Raw genomic sequence first — 19,235 nt, 5'->3', positions numbered from 1 at the left:
TGATGATGACTTCAGAGAGATGTAATCAGGCGGGAACTCAGGCCTGTAGCTTCAAAGCTTCTTGGGAGACTGAGACCAGAAGAATCATGAACAGTCTCATCTCAACAAAAGAAGCAGAGTAGGGTGGTGCATGCCTGTCATCCCAGCTATAATAGGAGTGTAAAACAGGCGGATCATGCCCAGGGCAGCCCAGGCAAGAAGCTAGTCACAGCCATTGGGAGTTGGTTGTGTGCTGTACATTCTAGATCCAGGGACTGTGTGTTCCTCCATAGTTTGAAAGACCTTGGTCTTTTGGGGTCTTTGGAGTCTCAGAAACCATTGTGAACAGTACCTCCTCCTTCTTTTCTTTGTCTTAGAATTGGAAGAGAAATTTGAATTTATTTCGCCTAGCCCCTCACCACACAACAATGAAGAGAGATGTGATCAATACAAAGCTTAAGCATACCTTACCCTTTTTTTTTTAGTGGGAACCCAGTCAAAGTCTGTACATTCATGATGTCATAGCCTTAAATATTTTCTACTCCATGAAACGAATTCATGGTACCTGGCACGCTGCTATTATTTGTCCCCCAAAGGTGCATTTACTGGAAACTTGGTCCCAGTGTAACCAGGATGGAACTGTCAAGAGCCTTTAAGAGGGAGGATCTTGGGGAGGGAGATGATTAGGTCATGCATTCCCCACCCTTGTGAATGGATTACTGTCTGGGAGGACTGAGTAGGTTCTCTCAAGACTTTACAGCTCACAGGAGTGAATGGGGTCTCCCCTTGGATTAGTTACCATGAGAGTGGGTTGTCAGCCTCCCTTCTGTCTGCCTCACGTACCCACTGCATCTGCACACGCTTACTTCCCTTTTCTCTATCCCCATCGTGATATGACAGAGTACCAGGCGCTCACCAGAAGCAGAGCAGATCCCAACACCATGCTCTTGGACCTTCAGAACTGTGAGTTCAATCAACTTCTTTTCTTTATAAGTAATCTAGCCTCCGGCATCTTGTCTCCTGGGCTGGAAACAGAGACAAGACTCAAGTACCTGCCTTTGGGGACCTAATTCAGCATATCTGCAGTGAAATAATGAATAATTAGTGAGTGCAATCAAATAACTTCATCAAGTCTGTTCTCAGCCTGAATTGGGGATGAGTGCTGAGGGGAATGGAAACTTTGTAACAGATGGTAGGGAAGACCTCCCCCATCCCACCCCTCCAGCTTTTTTTTTTTTTTTTTAGATAGGTTCTCACTAGCCCAGGCTGGCCTGCGATGTGCAGTCTTCCTACCTCAGTCTCCCAAGTGCTAGGATTGTTACCACTACATCTCCCTTTCTAAGTCAAATATTTATTAGGTTTTTTTGGGGGGCGGGGAAGCCCAGTGATAGAGCACTGCCTTAATGTGCATGATGGGTTAAGAAAAAAGTTACAGAAATGTAGATCTGCACACAGTAACAGTGGAAAGCAATCACAATCTATATTACTATATCACATGCCTGCTGCAAATGGAGGAAAGCTTTTGAAAAGCTTTTTCTGAAATGTAATATACATGCAACAACTGGACGTCTTTTGAGTGGATGACTCCATGTTAAGGTTTACAAAAGTACTACATGTACAGCAGTACCTACCACACTCACCCCCAAAGCCCCCTTGGGCCATTTCCAGCCACAAATCCACAAGAACCAACCATGCTATGTGACCACTGATCACATAGATTATTAATTTGCTTTGTGTTATTAGAATGGGATGATGGCATAGGTATTTGTATGTCTGTGAGTCTATCCACATTATGGAATGAAATCGTAATTTATTTCCTCTCATTGCCATGTAGGATTTACTTCTCCTTTCCACTGCTGATAGGTATTTGGGTGGTTTCCAGTTTGGGACTTGGCAAATAGTGCTGTGCTAAGCATTTTTGAGTGTGGCTTTGGACATGCTTTTCTGATGGGAGTAGAAATGCTGAGTCGAGGCTTGTGTTCCGTTTTAGTAGCATATTAGTTTTCTGTTGCTGCCGTAACAAATTACGACACACTGAGTGGTTAAGGCAACACAAATTTCTCATCTCACAGTTCTGGAGCCCAGTTCAGATTGGCCCAAGTTGCCTCTGCTCTCTGTGATGGCCCCGCCCCATTTTCCCCTTTCCTTCCATCTCTGTTGCCTTTTTTCTAGCCTATCTGATCAACTAGTGTGAGGAAGTTGTGGTCAGCTGTGTTTTCTTGAGTGCGCCATTACTCACTGTCCATGCTCAAGCAAATTCTGGTCAGAAGGGAAAGCGTGGTCTCTTGAGCCATCAGTGCCCCCCTTCATCAATTGTAGATATAAAATGCCAACCTTGAGAATCTGACCTTCCAGGTACCACATTTCCTCCAGCATTCTGTGTTCCAAAGGGCATCCCACACGCATAGTGTAATGGGGGCATCGGGGAATAATAAAAGACTCCCAGACTGAATGTAATTCCTTACAAGTATACATCGACGTCCCACTGGGCTTACTCAGGAAGCTCGAGTTCAAGGTGGTGACACAGGAAACCCTGGCTGGAGCCCCCTGCTGCCCAGTTTGCAGCCCACGAGGCTGTCTGGACTCAGCCCTGAATTCTGCAGCCTACTTACAGCTTCTCCTCCAGTCCCACCAGATCTCTTGCAATGCCCATGAATCACCCATCGTAAACACTTACCATGTTGGCCCCAAAGAACTCTGCAAATACCCAGTGTGTCTGCGGCTCCTGCCCTCCTCAGGTTTTAGTAGTGTGTTTAGCTACAAGGTCCAGCCAATTCAGTACTCAGATCTTCTCTGCCCAGATCAAACAGCAGGTGCCCTACTTGCATGGGTGGGTTGGGTATCCCTGGTCTTTTCCCACCAGAATGTAGACCCCTTGGCTTACTTCAGTTGTATCCAGGTTCAGATTCTTTTTGTTGTCGTGGGACTTGAACTCAGGACATAGGCACTGGGGGCTCAAGCTTAGTGCTCTACCACTTTGAGTTACCACACGACTTCCAGGTTTTAGGTGGTTAGTTGGAGATTAGAGTGTGGATAACTTAGTGGAGACTAGAGATAAGATTTTTTTTTAAGTCTCATAGACTTTCCTGCCTGGGCTAGGTTTGAACCATGATCCTTAGATCTCAACCTCCTGAGTAGCTAGGATTGGCAGGTGTGAGTCACCAGCGTCATGCCAGATTGAGATTCTTGGGTTCCACAGAACACTCATAATCTGAAGCCTCAGCAGGAATTCAGGACATCTGTTCTGTAAAGAAGCACTCAGGGAAAGCTGGAACCCCATGTCTATTCTGTCCAGGGTACTGTGGAGGGCTAGGGAATTAGCCAGCCAGGCCAAGGACCCTGGTTCTTCTGGGCCACCTGGGCACGTTACAAGTCCTCTCTGGGACCCTTATGTGGATGAATTTGTTTCCTGATGCTGCTGTTGGATATTTCCACAAACTTGGTGACCCAATATCACCCAGTTCTATAGGTCAAAATCCATCATGCATTTCGCCAGGCTACTTTCCTTTGTCCTCCTGCCAGCCCACATGAAGCCCCTGTGCTCAGACCCACAGTCACTTCCCAGACATTCAACAATACCACACACGCCATCCACCTGCCATCACACGCAATATCACACGTGCAACACCCACTGCATACATATCACACGCTTGTGCTACATGCACACGTACCATCACATGTGTGGCATGCCACCACACACACAAAGGCATGCACATACTGCGCACGTGTATACATAATCACTCAACAATCGCTGCCCAGACTCTGCAGATAGGTGGGGTCCAGGTGTAGAAGGTGACCCTGGCCACCAGTGCCGGCTGACTGATGAGTTTCTCCAGGAGCTCTGCCCTTGTAGTAACTTTGGAGTGCTCTCGCCAGATTCAAGAATGGACGGCTAATGAGTTGTGCTAATAAAATGCTTTGGCCGGAACCCAACGCTCTGTCCTCATGGTGCTGGGATGTGATTGGTGATCCCGCTCAGCAGCCTTGCTTGCTGTCAGACTCCTGCCTGAGTCATCTGCCCCAGCCGTGCCAGGAGTTGGGGCAGATGTGTTGCCAGAGCCACACAGGCTGCTGGCGCCGCATGTCTGCAGCTGCTAGAACCCCGAGAACCTCTTTCCTTCACCCCACCACCACCGGGCTGTACCCACAAGTCTACCACCTTCAGGTGTCTGCCAAATTTCCTCTCCCTCTTGAAAGTGCCCCCTGCTTCCTCGATCCTTCTGTCTTCCCATCACCAACCCTGTGGCTTCTCCCCCAGGAAGAGCTAGCCCTGGATCCACACCCCCCCGCGTGTGCGCGCGTGCACACACACACACACACACTCGGCCTGCTGCCTCTGTCTCCCATCCACTCTCAAGGGACAAGCTCCTCATCAGTCCCACCAACCCAGTGCTCAGCGGGTATGGCAGCACCAAAGCAGGGGTCTGAGAGATGATCTTGCTAGGGATCAAGAGCAGCTTCTGTCCTATTTTGAAGCCCTCCCCCTGCCCCTCCGCCTGCCTCCCAACACCCCAGCTCCCAGCCATCTCCAACCTCTTCCACCCCCTTGCCCCGAAAAGATGTGAAGTCCAACCACACTGCTAATAGGACCTTTGTCCTTAGTCTCCCTTCCTCTCAAGAGCACTTCTCACCAGCTTACTTCCCGTTGATAATGCCAGCCCAGTCCCCATGTCCCAGGAAAGCCTCTGCCAAGCCCTGACATCTGCAGTAGCCCGAGCCCTGCTCAACCACCTCCCTATATTGTTACTGTATGGCATTCAGTAACTGCTGAAAGAATCCTACTTGCTCTTTCATGTGTGTGTTAATGTTTCGCTTCTACTCTCTAAACTTAGAGCTCCAAGACTTGCTACATCCCTTGCTACACACACACACACACACACACACACACACACACACACACACACACACACACACACACACACACACACACACACACACACACACACACACACACACACACACACACACAACCACCTGAGCACAGAGCAGAAAGATCAGGGAAGGCTGACACTAGCCCATCACTCCAGGGATGATCCCCGGGCACTTCCTGGCTTGAGGATGGCGTCTGGGGGAGGGGAAGGAGGGAGAGCAACCCAGGGATCCTGGACTCGAGTGAGCTAAGAGGAAACAGGATCAGAACTCTCCTGAGGACCAGCCAGCCACTGGTTTGCAGAAAGTGTCCTCCACAGCCAGGGATGGCCCCGAGCAGGACACCCTGCTGCTAGTCCTGAGGCTCACCCAGGCTCTGACCCCCCTGAGGCAGGGAGAGGTTGCAGGAGATCTCAGAGGTCAGGGTCAGAGGGCACAGCCTTGCCTCTTGTACCCACGGGGGATGTTGAGATGTGATCACAGGCAAGTCCACCCTCACGCTTTAACTGCTCCCACCGGGTTCTGCTCCTACCCTTTCCCAACAGCTTGGCTGAGTGGCCCCAGCTGTTCGCCAGGAAAAAAGGCCCTTTCATAGGAGAGATGGGGACAGACTATCCTCCGCTCCTTAGTGGCACCGGGTAGAGAGCCTGGCATTGCTCCTATGCTGGAGTTCTCTTCTACAGAGGTCCCTCCATTGCGCACCCCAGGATACCGTCGGCTGACGCTCAGGGCCTGAGCTGAGGGGCTAGGGTTTGGAGTGAGAATTCAAGACGGTTCTGGACACTGGCCTCAGGGCCTGATTTCGAGGGGGAGCATCTATGGTGCTGGCCAACCCAGTCAGCGCCCCCACTGCCTCCTGGTCTTGGCTCAGCCACACTGAGGCAAATCCCTCTGCGTGCTCCTGGCCGATGTCTGCTTTCTCCGGGCCTCAGTTTCCTCCACTGTCTGGAAACGGGCTGGATTCTGTCATTTTGACTTGCTGCCTCTGCAGCCTTCAGGGCATGCCAGGAGCCCCGTTCGGGGCGGACAGGGGCCAGCTCCAGCCCCAGCTCTGCAGAGGGGAGGCCGGTTCCCGGGCTCACCCGAGGGGGAGGGTGGGTGCAGTCTAGCCCACCCCGCCAGGCCCCCACCCCGTGCCCGGATCACCCGCGTAGGACGGCCAGCGAAGGAGAATCAAGAGGGGCAGCCAGGACCTAGCCTGGAGGAAAAGAGGGTAAACGGGGTGTCTGGGGGTGACAGGGGCTGGCGGGAGAGAGGGGGGCCGTGGGAGGGGGGTGCCCAGGGACGCTGCGTGCTGCTGCTGCTGCTCACTCACGGCTGGCTGGCGCTCTGGCCTGTGGGAGCCCTGGCGGAGGGGTGGAAGCCAGGGTCCCGGGCCTCGGGTTGCACGTTCGGCCCAGACCCTGAGTCCTGGGAGCCGGACCAAGGCCTGGTGGGCTAAAGCTGCCGGGCACGCCAGCCAGGTGTGTGTGTGTGTGTGTGGAGGGGGGCTCCACCCGCGCCCCTCCCGCCCTGCGCTCCCGCGCGCGGACACGAGGGGGCGCCGCGCTCCTCCAGGCCGCTGGCCCCGCGCTCCGCGGCGCTGCGCCCGGATCGGGCGGGCGGGCGGGCGGCGGCCTGAGTCGGCGGCGGCGCTGCGGTTGGCGGGCGGACGCTGCCCATGGGCCGAGCCCGGGCTCCGGGCGCGCCGGGAGCCAGTGAGTGGTGGCGCGGCCGGGCGGGGGACGGCGGGGATGGCGGAATGAGGTGGGGAGTGTGGGGGGGGGACCGGGGCGTCCCCGCTGCGGGACAGAGCGCGGGTCGGGCGGGGGGCGCAGGTGCGCGTGCGGGGCGCGGGGCGCGCACGAGGCCGGCGAGGCTGGGACCCCGGCGCGCGCGGGGCGGAGGGCGGCGGAGGGGCGGGCGGCGGCGCGGGCCGAGCGTCACCGGGTGGCTGAGACCCGGGGCGCCTGGAAGGGGGTGGTGGGGAAGGGACCCGCCGCGGGCGGGAGACCGGGCTCCGCCGTGTGCGGGGTGAGGGTCCAGCTTCCCCCCCCCCCCCCCCCGCCTCTCGCATGGCAGGAAAAAGGCAAGCTGGATCCAGAGTCTCCGCCCCTCGCCGGGCCTCAGTTTCCCTATCTGTGAAGTGGGGACAGCTGGGTTGGCCTGCAGTGCTCGTGCAGGAGGGAAAAGCACGTTGGCTGTGTTGCCAGCAGAGCCGGCATGGACGGGGGCTGTGGTCACGGAGCCCGCGGGACCGTGGGGCTCTGGGTGTGTCCACTGGACAGAGACAGAGGGCAGCCTGTGTGTGTGCGCGTGTGTATGCATGTGTGCATCTCTGCACGCGTGTGTGCATGTACCTGTGAACCTGCATGTGTGTTGCGTGTATATGCATGTGTGCATCTCCGCACGTGTGTGTGCATGTACCTGTGAACCTGCATGTGTGTATGCATGTGTACATCTGTATATGTGTGTTTGTGTGTGTGCCTGTGAACCTGCATGTGTGTATGCATGTGTGTCCCCATGTGTTGCTTGTGAATGCATGTGTGTGCATCTCTGTACGTGTGTGCATGGGTACATGTACCTGTGAACCTGCATGTGTGTATGTATGCACGTGTGTATGCATGTGTGCATCTCTGTACATATGCACCTGTATGCATATGCCTGTGGACCTGCATGTGTGTGTGCATGTGTGTCTGCGCATGTTGTGTGTGCATGCATGTGTGCATCTCTGTATATGTGTGCATGTACCTGTGAACCTGCATGTGTGTGTGCACGTGTGCATCTCTGTACATATGCACCTGTGTGTGCATGTGTCTGTGGACCTGGATGTGTGTGCATATGTATGCATGTGTGTCCGTGTGTGTGTGTGTGTGTGTGTGTGTGTGTGTGTGTGTAGATGGGCAAAGACAATCTGGAGGACGTTGGGAAAGGTGGGTGTTCTGGCTCTCTGCTCCACATGGCAGCTTAGGCGGTGGTGGGGTCCCCCAGCCCCCACACAAAGGGGCTTCAAGGCCGTTGTTTCCCGGAGAGCTGGGGTAGGGTCCGGGGAAGACTACAGAATCCATTTCCACCTCCCCACAAAAGTCGCCGAGGCTTAGGGAGGTGACAGGACGCGTCCAGTCTCAGGATCACGAAGTGGTGGAGGTGATGTTCCCACCCCGGGGGAACTTGGGGCCCCTGTGCCAGGTGTCCAGGGGAGGCTGTATGCTTCACTCCCTCGCCCAGGATGTCTGTTGAGCACCTACTGTGTGCCAACTACCGACTGTCCCAAGCAAGTATGGGAGGGGAAAGCCACACCAGGAGTCAGCCAAGGAAAACAAGCTATGGCGAGGTTGGGCTAGATGCTAAGTGCTAGAAAGAAAATAAATGAGAGAGTTTGGGATGGAGAGAGATGGAGGCAGTCATGGAGCCTCAGCCTGGCTAGGGACAGGGTCACGGAGCAGTGATCCCTGGCTGTCCTGTGAGTGAAACATGAAAGGAATGAAAGGGTGGATCTGATAGGGCAAAGTCCGAGGGAACAGTAGGTGTAAAGTCCCTGAGGTAGGCACAGATGATGGGGGTGGGGGTGGAGGAAGAAGACTAGAAGGGATAGAGCTAGAGCAAATGACTGCTGGGGTTTAGCTATGCGTCTGGGTACAGTGCTTGGTGTTTGAATAGTAAAAGGATGTTCCTGATGGCTGCAGAGGTCTTCAGGGGGCAGGAAAGGGGTGGGGCAGGGGGAGAGGCAGGGCTAGGACTGAATGAGAAGGAGTGGGGGGAGCCAAGAGGCTGTGGAGTGTGCAGTCTACCCTTTGGGAGCCTCAGGAAGATCTAGGGTCCTGGACAGGATGCGTAGCATGAAGAAGGCAGGATCTTCTGTGAGTTCCCAGGCTGTGGTGGACAAGGGAACCTAGTTTAATTAAGTCCTGCCCCACTCCCAGCAAAGTGGGGCCTGGAGTTTGCAGAGGTGAATGTGGGGTGCTTGTTGTCTGGGCCCCACCTTTCAGGTTGATCTTCTCATCCTTTTGACTCTAAGTCCTGGAGAGCTGCTCTAGGTCCCACTTACACTTGGACCCACACTTAAGCAGCTGGGTGTAAGAGGAAGCCTTGGTTCAAGCCTGTAAACCTAACTACTCAAGAGGCTGAGATCTGAGGATCGCAGTTCAAAGCCAGCCCAGGCAGGAAAGGCCATGAGACTCTTATCTCCAATAAACCACCAGGAAATCGGAAGTGTCACTGTGGCTCAATTAGTAGAGCTCTGGCCCTGAGCTGAAGAGCTGAGGGACAACACCCAGGCCCAGAGGTCAACCCCCATGACCAACCAAAAAAAAAAAAAAAAAGAAAAAGAAAAGGAGTAGTTGAGGGGCTTAGAGACCAGAATCTGGGGTTAGAAGTACTCAATGCCACTTGGGGTCACTGCCTTTGGAATTTCAGTGGCCCAGGCCAAAGAACCTTTTATTAAAATTGGAAGTTAATGTTTCCATCTCCTTTGTCTCTGATGTTTTCCAAAAACATCAATATATTTAATCATTTACTTAATCTTAGAATTTGCCCAAAATACTTTCGGGACCATTGCATCTAAACCACTACTAACCTCAGAGGACTAGGTCAGGTTCAGATGTGCTAAACTTTGAGAGATCAGAATACTGTGTTATCAGTTTGATATGTTTTCAGCTTTGTGTGTTTATTTGCATTCAATTTAGTTTTCTCCCCCTCTTTGGGTGTTGGGATATATATAAAAAAATACCCAGATGGTTCAAAACTATACAAAAGCTACCCAAATCACAGTGCTATACAATTCCAAATCATTTATGCATGATGACAAAATTAGCCTGTAGATCTTCTTTGTATCTTCATATCTTTTTTTCAATTTAAAAAATATCTCCAAACACATCTCTTAAAAGAATACTTCTTACCAGTTTGTAGACACTGCTCATTCTTTCTCATTGCAACATAATATTCCATTGTGTGGCTGTAACAGTCGATTCAACTTGTGTCCCTCGGAGAGATGTTTGGGTTTGTTTAGGCCTTTGTTATTAAAAGGAATAATAGGTGGCTTTGCATGCAAGGTTGTTTTTTTTTTTTTAATTTGTGGAGGTGTATCTTTAGTATAAATTGCTAGGAGTAGGAATAAATATGTGCTAATTTTGTCAAATAGTTCCAAATTCTCTGTGAAGGGGCAGCACTCTTTTTCATTGCTCCTACCAATGTGTGACTCTGTTTCTTACCAGGCCTCCCTGAGTGAAAATTGAGAGACAAACAACATTTCAATGCCTTTTTTTCACTTTATGGTCTCAGACATGTACACCGTTTGATTTCCTTTCTCCGTCAGTCATCTGCCCGTGTGATTTTGTCCATTTCTATTTGATTTGGGTTTCTCTTAAGAAAGTTTCTTTGAAAATATATTTTAAAGAGATTAACGCCATATCTTTGTTATATCACCAATATTTTTCTCGATTTTTTTCCCCTTGTTCATGGTGGAATTTGGTATGGAGAACTTCTTTTTGTGGGGCTTAAGCTACCAGGGTGGGAACACGGATTGGCGAAGAGTCCCTGTGAGCTAACAGTGATGGGAGGGAACTAAGAGATGGGTATGGGGTATTTTATGCTCATTCTATTCTGCTCCTTTTGGGGGGAAATTTCGAGAAGAAAAGCTTGAGAAGGAAAGAGGAAAGATAGAACCTTTCTCCTACCCTACCTGGATGCCAGGTGACCTTATATGTTGGAGGACAGGCCTGTCTGAGCTGGTGATGGAATATAGCAGGACAGGCCCCCCCCCCCCGCCCCGTCTTCTCATGCGGGTGAGTGGCAGAGTACTGATCGCATTTGTTCTAGGCAGTGTGCACCTGTCAGTGACCCACCACATGAAAGCTGGTTCCGGCATGGTAACCTAATTTGCTCCTCCTTCCATCCCCTCGCTGTTACAAAACAGAAGTCCATTTTTCCCTGGCAAACATTTCAGAACTGCCACACGCAGACACTTAAAGGACTTTTCATTATCCAAAGTGCTACTACCCCTTTGGCTCTGCAGAAGCATCCATTTTTCAAGCCAGGGGCCCCCCCGGGGGACCTGCAATTCAAGTCCCCAGAGCAACCTGTCACACGCTCTGGCCTCTCGGCTCCCTCCACAACCCACCTTGCACACGGTCACAAAAACCCCCACTGAGTGAGGCAGATTTCCTTTTTTCTTGTACTCTTAAGGGGCTTGTCAGGATAGTCACACTGTTAGAAGTACTGAGCTGGGGGACAGGCCTAGAGGTGGCCACTTGCCCAGGTGACCCACCAATGGGCACCATTCAGCCGGTTGAATGGTTTATTGTCAGTACCCAGCAGGGGCTTTGGAACCTTCTCTGAGCATTCCAGGCCAGCTCACTGACGCCGATCCACCTGCCCAGTGATCAAGGTCTGTGTGCAGCGTTGACCTGCTTCTGTGAGTATGGCCGTGGCCTACTGCCATTCCCACCTCCTGACTCCTCGCTGGTACATGGGGTTGCTGAAAGCTGACAAGGAACTTGGGAATGATGGTTAGGAGAGAGGGTGGGTGCCTGGTACCCACTTTGATAGGCATCTCTGAGCTCACGCAGATTTTATTTGCATAACCCTCATACCATTAGTACATCTCATGACAAAAATAATGGCTTAATAGTGTCTGCTTCTATAACAAAATACCTGAAGCCAGGTTAACTTATACTGGATAGAGGCGTATTTGATTCATAGTTCTAGAAGCTGGTAAGTCCAAGAGTGTGGTGCTGGCATCTGTTTAGCATCTGGTGAGAACTTCCCACAGAAGCTTAATGTGGTGGAGAGCATCCCACCAAGAGACAGAGCAAGTGTGCTAACTCAAGTCTCTTTTCGTGTTCATTTAAGGCCTCCAACAACATGATGAGGGCTCCACCCTCATGCCCTCACCTAACTCTAATTAGATGGGGCCCTTCCTCAGGATATGAATTTGGAGATTGAGTTTCTATCACATGAATTTTGGAGAAACACATTCAAACCATTGCTATTACCTAATAGCCAGTCTGTAATCCGATGCAAGTCAAGTTGCTTGATGATGTCCAAATTCTTTCATGGTTTTCTGTCTACCCATTCTACCCTGACTAAGGAAAAAAGTATTAAAAATCTCAGTTCTTGCTTGATGTATTTTGCAGATTTTTTTATTACTAGGTGGATATACTTTAAGGTGGTTTATTTGCTCTTTAGGAAGTGCCCCTTTGTCATTATGACATGGCTCTCTGTTTCTGTGGTAATATTCTTTGCTCTCATTTCTATTCTGATAATAATAATAATAACTCCACAATTATAGACATACCAGCTTTCTATTTTTTCTATTTCTTATCCTTTTAACCCATTTATGTTTTTAAATTTAAATTCTGACTCTTGTAGATGATATTCATGTGGTTCTTGTTTTCTTATCCAATCTGAAAATCTTTGCCTTTTAATTGGGTTGTTTAGACCATTTACATTTAGGGTAATTATTGATATTGTTAGAGTTGAATAAACCATCTAACTATTTTCCTCTATTTCATATGTTCTTTGTTTCTTCCATAAATTTTTTACTTCATCTGGATTAATTAAGGGTTCTGTGACCAGATGCGGGGGACATGGTAGAATTCTGGCTTCAGAAAAGCCACAGCCTTGTGGCCATTTAGATTTGAAGACAGCAGTGGCCTGTGCCCTTCAGACCAAGCCCTGCTTTGACACATGACTTGTAACCCACGGTTCCTGCTCTTTTCAAATTCAGATGTGCCCTAAATGCTTCAGTGTGTTATTACCTCCTCAGACTAATAAGAGGCTGCCTTTTAGTGTAATTGACTGGCTAGCTTTCCCCCCAGGACTGCAGGGAGGTGTCCCACAAGCAGGCTGCCTCCTTCTGGTGCTGCTAGGTGACCCCAACCCAGTCTTGCTCAACCAGCAGCTTTGTTCATCCCCCTCCTCCCTTCCCCCTTCCCTTTTTCCTTCTCTCTCTCTTTGTCTCCCTTTCTTTCTCTTTCTTTCCCCCGCCCCCAACTTAAAAACCCCTTTCTTGGTGCACTTCTGTTAGTAAGAGTAATACAACTCATTGCAAAGAGCAAGGAAAAGGCTCAGAAATGAAGAAAAGATGATAACTCCCCTGGGTCACTGGATCTTTTATCTCCTGGTGGGAGAAGATGGAATTTCTTTTTTCTTCTTTTGCAAAGGATACTTCCTACCAAGCACAGCTTGTGCTATGTGTCTCACAGATATTCTTCCCCTATCTCTCCCACTGTTTCTGTAGCTGCATAGTGTTCCACACACAGCAGGACCACAGTTTGCTTACTCCTCATCTTGCTACTTCCTGTTCCTGTTGTTCTGGGGTACAGTAGTTCTTCTTGGCCTGGATACCATTGTGGAATTCTTTGTAGAAAAGGGCAATTGTTGGGTCTAACCAAAACAGCTTTTTTTTTTTTTTTTTTTTGTCGGTCGTGGGGCTTGAACTCTGGGCCTGGGCGCTGTCCCTCAGCTCTTCAGCTCAAGGCGAGTGCTCTACCACTTGAGCTACAGCGCCACTTCCGGTTTTCTGGTAGTTTTATTGGAGATAGGAGTCTCACAGTCTCTCCTGCCCGGGCTGGCTTTGAACCGCGATCCTCAGATCTCAGCCTCCTGAGTAGCTAGGATTACAGGCATGAGCCACCAGCACCTGGCCCAAAACAGCTTTTAAGTACCCATTTCAATCAGAGCCCCAGGTTCTCTGTGTCATCAAGTTCTGCTTGAGCATTGAGCCCTTTCTCTGTTGGTTGGTTGGTTGGTTTTGTGGGTCAATCTTGGGGCTTGAACTCAGGGCCTGGGCACTGCCCCTGAGCTTTTCTGCTCCAGGCTAGCATGCTACCTCTTTGAACCACAGTGCTGCTTTGGATTTTGGGGTGGTTCATTGGAGATAAGAGTCTCATGGGGACTTTTCTGCTTGGGCTGGCTTTGAACCACAGTTTTCAGAGTCTCAGCTTCCTGAGAAGCTAGGATTGCAAGCCACCTGCATCTGGCTTTTTGTGTTTCTGAGACCCACCCCTGTCCCTGGATTACCTTCTGCTTCTGCCATGATTTGGATAGAGTTTGTCCCCTTCAAAACTCAGATTGAAATCTGATTCCCAATGTAATAGTGTCATTAGCGAGTAAGACCTTCTTTTTTGGGGGGGGGAGTCTGGTCGTGGGGCCTGAACTCTGGGTCTGGGCGCTGTCCCTCAGATCTTCAGCTCAAGGCTAGCGCTCTACCACTTGAGCCACAGCGCCACTTCTGGCTTTTTTCTTTTTGCTTATGTGGTGCTGAGGAATTGAACCCAGGGCCTCATGCATGCAAGGCAAGCACTCTACCACTGAGCCACCTTCCCAGCCCTGACCTTCTTTGACAGGTAGTTGAATATACTCTACGGAGAGATTACTGCCACTCTAGCAGGACTGGACTATGTCTTGGATTAGTTATCTACTGTCAGGAACCTCTTGTTATAAAGCCAGACTGCCTTAATGTTTTGTCTTTCACATGTACCCCATTTCCTTTCTGCCTTGCTACCATGAGATGAAGCATACAAGGCCCTTGTCAGATGGCCTGCCCTTGAGATTCCCTGCTTCCAGAAGCAGGACTCAAAACAAACTTATGTTCTTTAGCCAGACACCAGTGGCTCACACCTGTAATTCAAGCTACTCAGAAGGCTGAGATTTGAGGATCGAGGTTCAAAGACCGCCCAAGCTGGAAAATCCATGATACTCTTTATCACCAATAAACCACCAAAAACTGGAACTGTTGCCATGGCTCAAGTAGTAGAGCACTAGCCTTGAATGAAAACGCTAAGGGATAGTGCCCAGGCCCTGAGTTCAATACCAACACAAAAATTTTTTTTTCTTATAAATCACCCAGTCTCAGGTATTCTCTTATGCAGCAGAAATTAGACCAAGATCACAGCTTACAGCTTACTCAGTGTAGTCCCTACTGGCCGGTAATGGAACTTTCCAGAAACACACCAGTCTCTGGAGCATGGGGTGTTAGGGTTCTTTGTTATGTGCAGAAATCCAACTCAGACAGACTTAAGCACAAAAGGAGAGTCTGTCTGCTTCAGATATATGCTCCTGTAATAATAATAGGCCCATCAGAATGGACTTCAAGCATGACTAGATCTAAGGTACCATCTCAGTCTCACTAACTCTTGACTTTCTTGATTTCTGGCCTCCTTTCACAATGAGACCCTAGGTTGCTTCACACCTCCTCGCTTGATCTGAGCAGAAAGAGCAAGGCTGTGCTTCCACAGTTCAGATCTGTGCACTAAAAACACCTAATGACCTGCCCAAGGGACATGCCTACCAATGAATCTGTCCCAAAGTCTGGCAAGATAGCACTCCCTGAATGGTTAGCCCCGGTCTCATGCCCAGCCCAAACCATCCTGGACCAAGGAAGCTCTCCCAAAGTGACAGTGGCAGAAGAGGTTGGTTTCTCTTGTTAGAGACAAGAACAGATGCGGGACAGGTGGAAGGCGTGGAGGCTGTGACCTTGGGCAGCTGCAGCAGGGCTAAGCCTTGGCCAGGGACCCCCGGGGGTAAACCTCATCTCTCTCTGGCACACCCTCAGGCCTGCCCGCCCTGGTCTCACTCTGCCCAGCTCCTGTACAGCCTGGCTAGGGAACAGGATAGACATGCTCCTCTGAGGATTTCACTGGGTCTGCTGGGGCATGGAGGAGCAAAAGTAGGGGAAACACCTGACCCCTCCGTGAGCTCAGCTTGAATGATGAGTGCCTATGCCGAGGCCAGAAGGAGAAAGGATCAGGACCGGCTGCTGGGCCGACAGTGTAGTATTCAGATGGCCCCCAAAGCGTCCTCTTCTGGGGTTTCTAGAAGGAGCTCTGGCTAGCCTGGCACCCCTCCTCATCCTCTGAGCACCTCCCTTCCTACCCTGGTTCCCCTTAATGCTAACCAAGCCCCTACTTGCAGCCCCTTCGTCTAGGAGACCAGGTTTGACCGAGGAAGGGTGGGCATCAGATGCTAGGCCTCGGACCCTGTGCAAGCCAGAAGGACAGGCCCCTGCTTGGCCCAAAAAGCTGGCATCACCAAGGTGGATGTTTCTGTAGCCTCTGTGATGGCTGAGTCTTTTTGGAAAAAAATAATAATAATTCTAGCATTAAATCCAGGGCCCTGTGTCATTCATGCAGCACAACTGGACCTGCAGAAGCAATCCCTCCTGCCCTGGCAGAGAGGTGCCCCCGGGGGTGATAGATGGGCTCCCAGGCAACCCAAGGCCCCATGCCGAGCCCAGAGCTATGGAGACAGACTCGGCCGGAAGTCATTATCCTGCTGACAGGATTGATGAGCCCTGGTGAGGCCGAGGCTTTGCGAGATTAAAGTGGGCACTTAGCGTGGCTGAATCAAGTGCTCTCCGGGGGCCACTCTGTCTGCCAAAAGCCTGCAGAGAAGGGGATGGCAGCTGCCCAGGGCCTGGCCTTTGCCTCCAGGGCCCACCTGCCCCCCTGCAAAGGGGAGAGGGGGCTGCACAAAGCTAAGTGACCCCAAATCCTTCTCGCCCAACACCCATGTGCCCCTCCCATGCTACCTCTGGGGGTCGAGCTGAGAACTGAGTCAGTAACACGACATTTGTCACTGGCGACAGTCATTATGACGCATTTGTTTTAATGCGTCTTAAAAAGCATGCAGTTAGCACGTTAGCCTCCCCCAAGCTCACAGGTTGTTATGGTGAGGCCAGATGCTAATTTTAAAGTGTGAATTGACGTGAGGATAGGAGTGAGTGAAGCACACACCAGGAGTATTCAGGCGCAGGCCCAAGAAATATCCCAGTATGTCCCGGACCTTCTCATCCAGCAGGCCGTGAGCTGAGAAAAGGGGAGACAGGGCGGGGGTTAGTCCACAGCCAGGCTGTATGAGGATGTGCATTCAGGAGGCCACAAATGCTGAGCTGCCCAGTTCTGAGAAATATCCACACACACACATACAGATGCATACACACATATATATGCATGCACACATGCATGTGCACACACACACAGAGAAACAGAGACCCTATTTCTAGAAGATGACCAGAGCCTACTATCAGTCCGAGCTCATGGGAGGAACTTGCATGATGCCGTCACCCCAAGTTCCATCTGAGAGATAGAGCACACATCAGGTGCTCTCTCTCCCCCCAAGCCTCAATTTCCCTTTCTGTGAAATGCAGATAGCCACAAACTGCTTTGCAGGAGATGCTAAGGTCTCTCCCTGCAAAGAAATGACACACATTTAAGTTGATGACTTCATCACTTACCCTCACTTAGTCATTATAAAATGCATGCACACATCAAAATATCACCTTGGGCCCCAGAAATATGCACAGCTAATATATATATTTGGTCATGGGGGCTGAACGCTGGGTCTGGGCGTTGTCTCTCAGCTCTTCAGCTCAACACTAGCTCCCTACTGCTTGATCCACAGCGCCACTTCTGGCTTTTTTCTACTTATGTAGTGCTGAGGAATCGAACCTATGGCCTCATGCTTGCAAGGCAAGCACTCTACCACCGAGCCAACTTCCTAGCCCTATTTTATATATTTATATATTCATTTAGATATTTATTTAGATATATTTATTATATATTTATATTATACCATGTTTATAGTTTATTTTATTGTATATTATATATTGTATTTATGTTTATATATGATATTTATGTTTTATAGTTATATATTGTTTATTACTATTAATACATAGAAATAGCAAAAATAGGAACAACAGAGGTAAAACTTAATGTAAACACTTTGGTTGATGGAAGTCAAACAGACTTTAAGAACTGGAAAGGCCTTCTAAAGTCATGGAATAGAAGATAATCTTATTAAGGAAGGGGGGCCTCCATATCATCAAGCATTAGCCCAAAGTGGGGGCTATTTCTTTGCAAAATTTGACCAGGTGATCCTAAATCTTGTATGAAAATTCAAGGGTCTCTGAAGAAGCAAGCTAATCTTGAATGAGAACAAAATTGGAGGACTCATACTTTCTAATTTGAAAGCTTACTATGAAATTATAGTAAGTGGGATTCTAGTGGTTGTTGCCTATAATCCTAGCTACTCAGGAGGATGAGATCTGAAGATCACTGTTCAAAGCCAGCTCAAGCAGGGAAGTCTGTGAGACTCTTGTCCAATTAACCACCCAAAAGCCAAAAGTGGAGGTGTGCCTCAAGTAGTAAAGCACCATACTTAAGTGAAAAAACTAAGCACAGTGACTTGGCCTGAATTCAAGCCCCAATATGGTCACCAAAAGACAGACAGACAGATAGGGAGGAAGGGAGGGAAGGAGGGAGGGAGGGAAGGTAGGAGGGAGGGAGGAAGGTAGGTCAAGATACAAAATACAGGATACAAGACAGACACCTATCCTAAGGGAATGTTAGAGAAAGCTCAGAGATAATCTGTGAAAATATTAAAAGAACTGAGTTGTACATTTCAACTGGGTGGGTGGAAGGAAGGATGTATTAATATCATCCTCATACATTTGTATTTCTATATATTTAAATGCGTTGCAGATAGATTTGTGATCATGTTTGTGCACATGCTTTTGGGGTGCTGGCTGTGGATAATGGACTCACTGATCCAGAGCAGAGCCCAGAACTGTGTGGAGCTGCTGAGCCAGGGTGTGTGTGTGTGTGTGTGTGTGTGTGTGTGTGTGTGTGTGTGTGTGTGTGTGTGTGTGTGTGTGTGTGTGTGTGTGTGTGTGTGTGTGTGTGTGTGTGTGTGTGTGTGTGTGTGTGTGTGTGTGTGTGTGTGTGTGTGTGTGTGTGTGTGTGTGTGTGTGTGTCCTAACTTTTCTGACAAGGGCCTTTTCTCTGCCTGCTGGACATTTCTAAGGAAAGTCAGAGCAAACAGTACGTTGCTTTGTTTTATCGCAACATCGATGACTTCATCTTCCTTGTCCTTCCCAGAAAAGACAGTGACAAATTTGTTAAAGTTCAGCTATGTGAGAGCCTCCTCTTAGAGCAAGAATGAGAAATATTCAAAGCCACTTCTTGGATTCTCCGAGTTATTTTCAGCTACTTTTCAGGTCCCATGTGCGCTGTCCCTGGGCCTTCTTCACGCCCACACCATATGCCCTGGGGCTCCGTGCTGGACCTGCCCTCCATGGGACAGCCCACTCAGCCCTTCAGTAGCCTCCATCTCCCCGTTTTCTGAGATCATCTCGTGGGTCTGGGCTTCCCCACATCTGTGCATCCAAGTGATGGCTCACCACGAATGAAACATCTGTATAGATCGCCACTCATTTCTACGTTTAGAGGAGAAATGAATCTCTCTTTCGTCTTGTTTTTCTTTCACTTACGATTTCTCCGTACAGACATCTTGGGCTAGAAGAAAATGGCCCTAGGGAGTGGTGTCCACATGGCTGTCTCTGACCGAACATCTGGTGTGGGGGGGGGGAGGTATGGTGAGAAGGTGGTCTCCAGTGTGACCCCTGCTTT

General features: G+C 49.9%; 1 protein-coding gene across 4 annotated transcripts in view; it reads left to right on the top strand.

Annotated features, from left to right (window-relative positions):
• The first annotated feature begins 887 nt into the window (after window positions 1–887).
• Rasgef1c (RasGEF domain family member 1C) overlaps window positions 888–19,235 on the top strand; it is a 41,616-nt gene continuing 23,268 nt past the window's right edge. Inside the window, exon 1 of one of the 4 annotated variants that reach the window (XM_069993843.1) lies at window positions 888–942. The gene's annotated coding sequence lies outside the window, so the exon portion shown is untranslated. Of the gene's footprint in view, window positions 943–6,044; window positions 6,062–6,442; window positions 6,546–7,553; window positions 7,761–19,235 lie in introns of those variants that run through there. The other 3 variants (XM_069993844.1, XM_069993841.1, XM_069993842.1) reach the window with 3 other exon arrangements.

This window comes from Dipodomys merriami, unplaced genomic scaffold (genome assembly GCF_024711535.1).
Source record: "Dipodomys merriami isolate MVZ:Mamm:240054 unplaced genomic scaffold, mDipMer1.0.p SCAF_44, whole genome shotgun sequence".
NCBI lineage: Eukaryota > Metazoa > Chordata > Mammalia > Rodentia > Heteromyidae > Dipodomys > Dipodomys merriami.
Note: the sequence above shows the minus strand (reverse complement) of the source record. Positions and strands in the feature narration are given on the sequence as shown.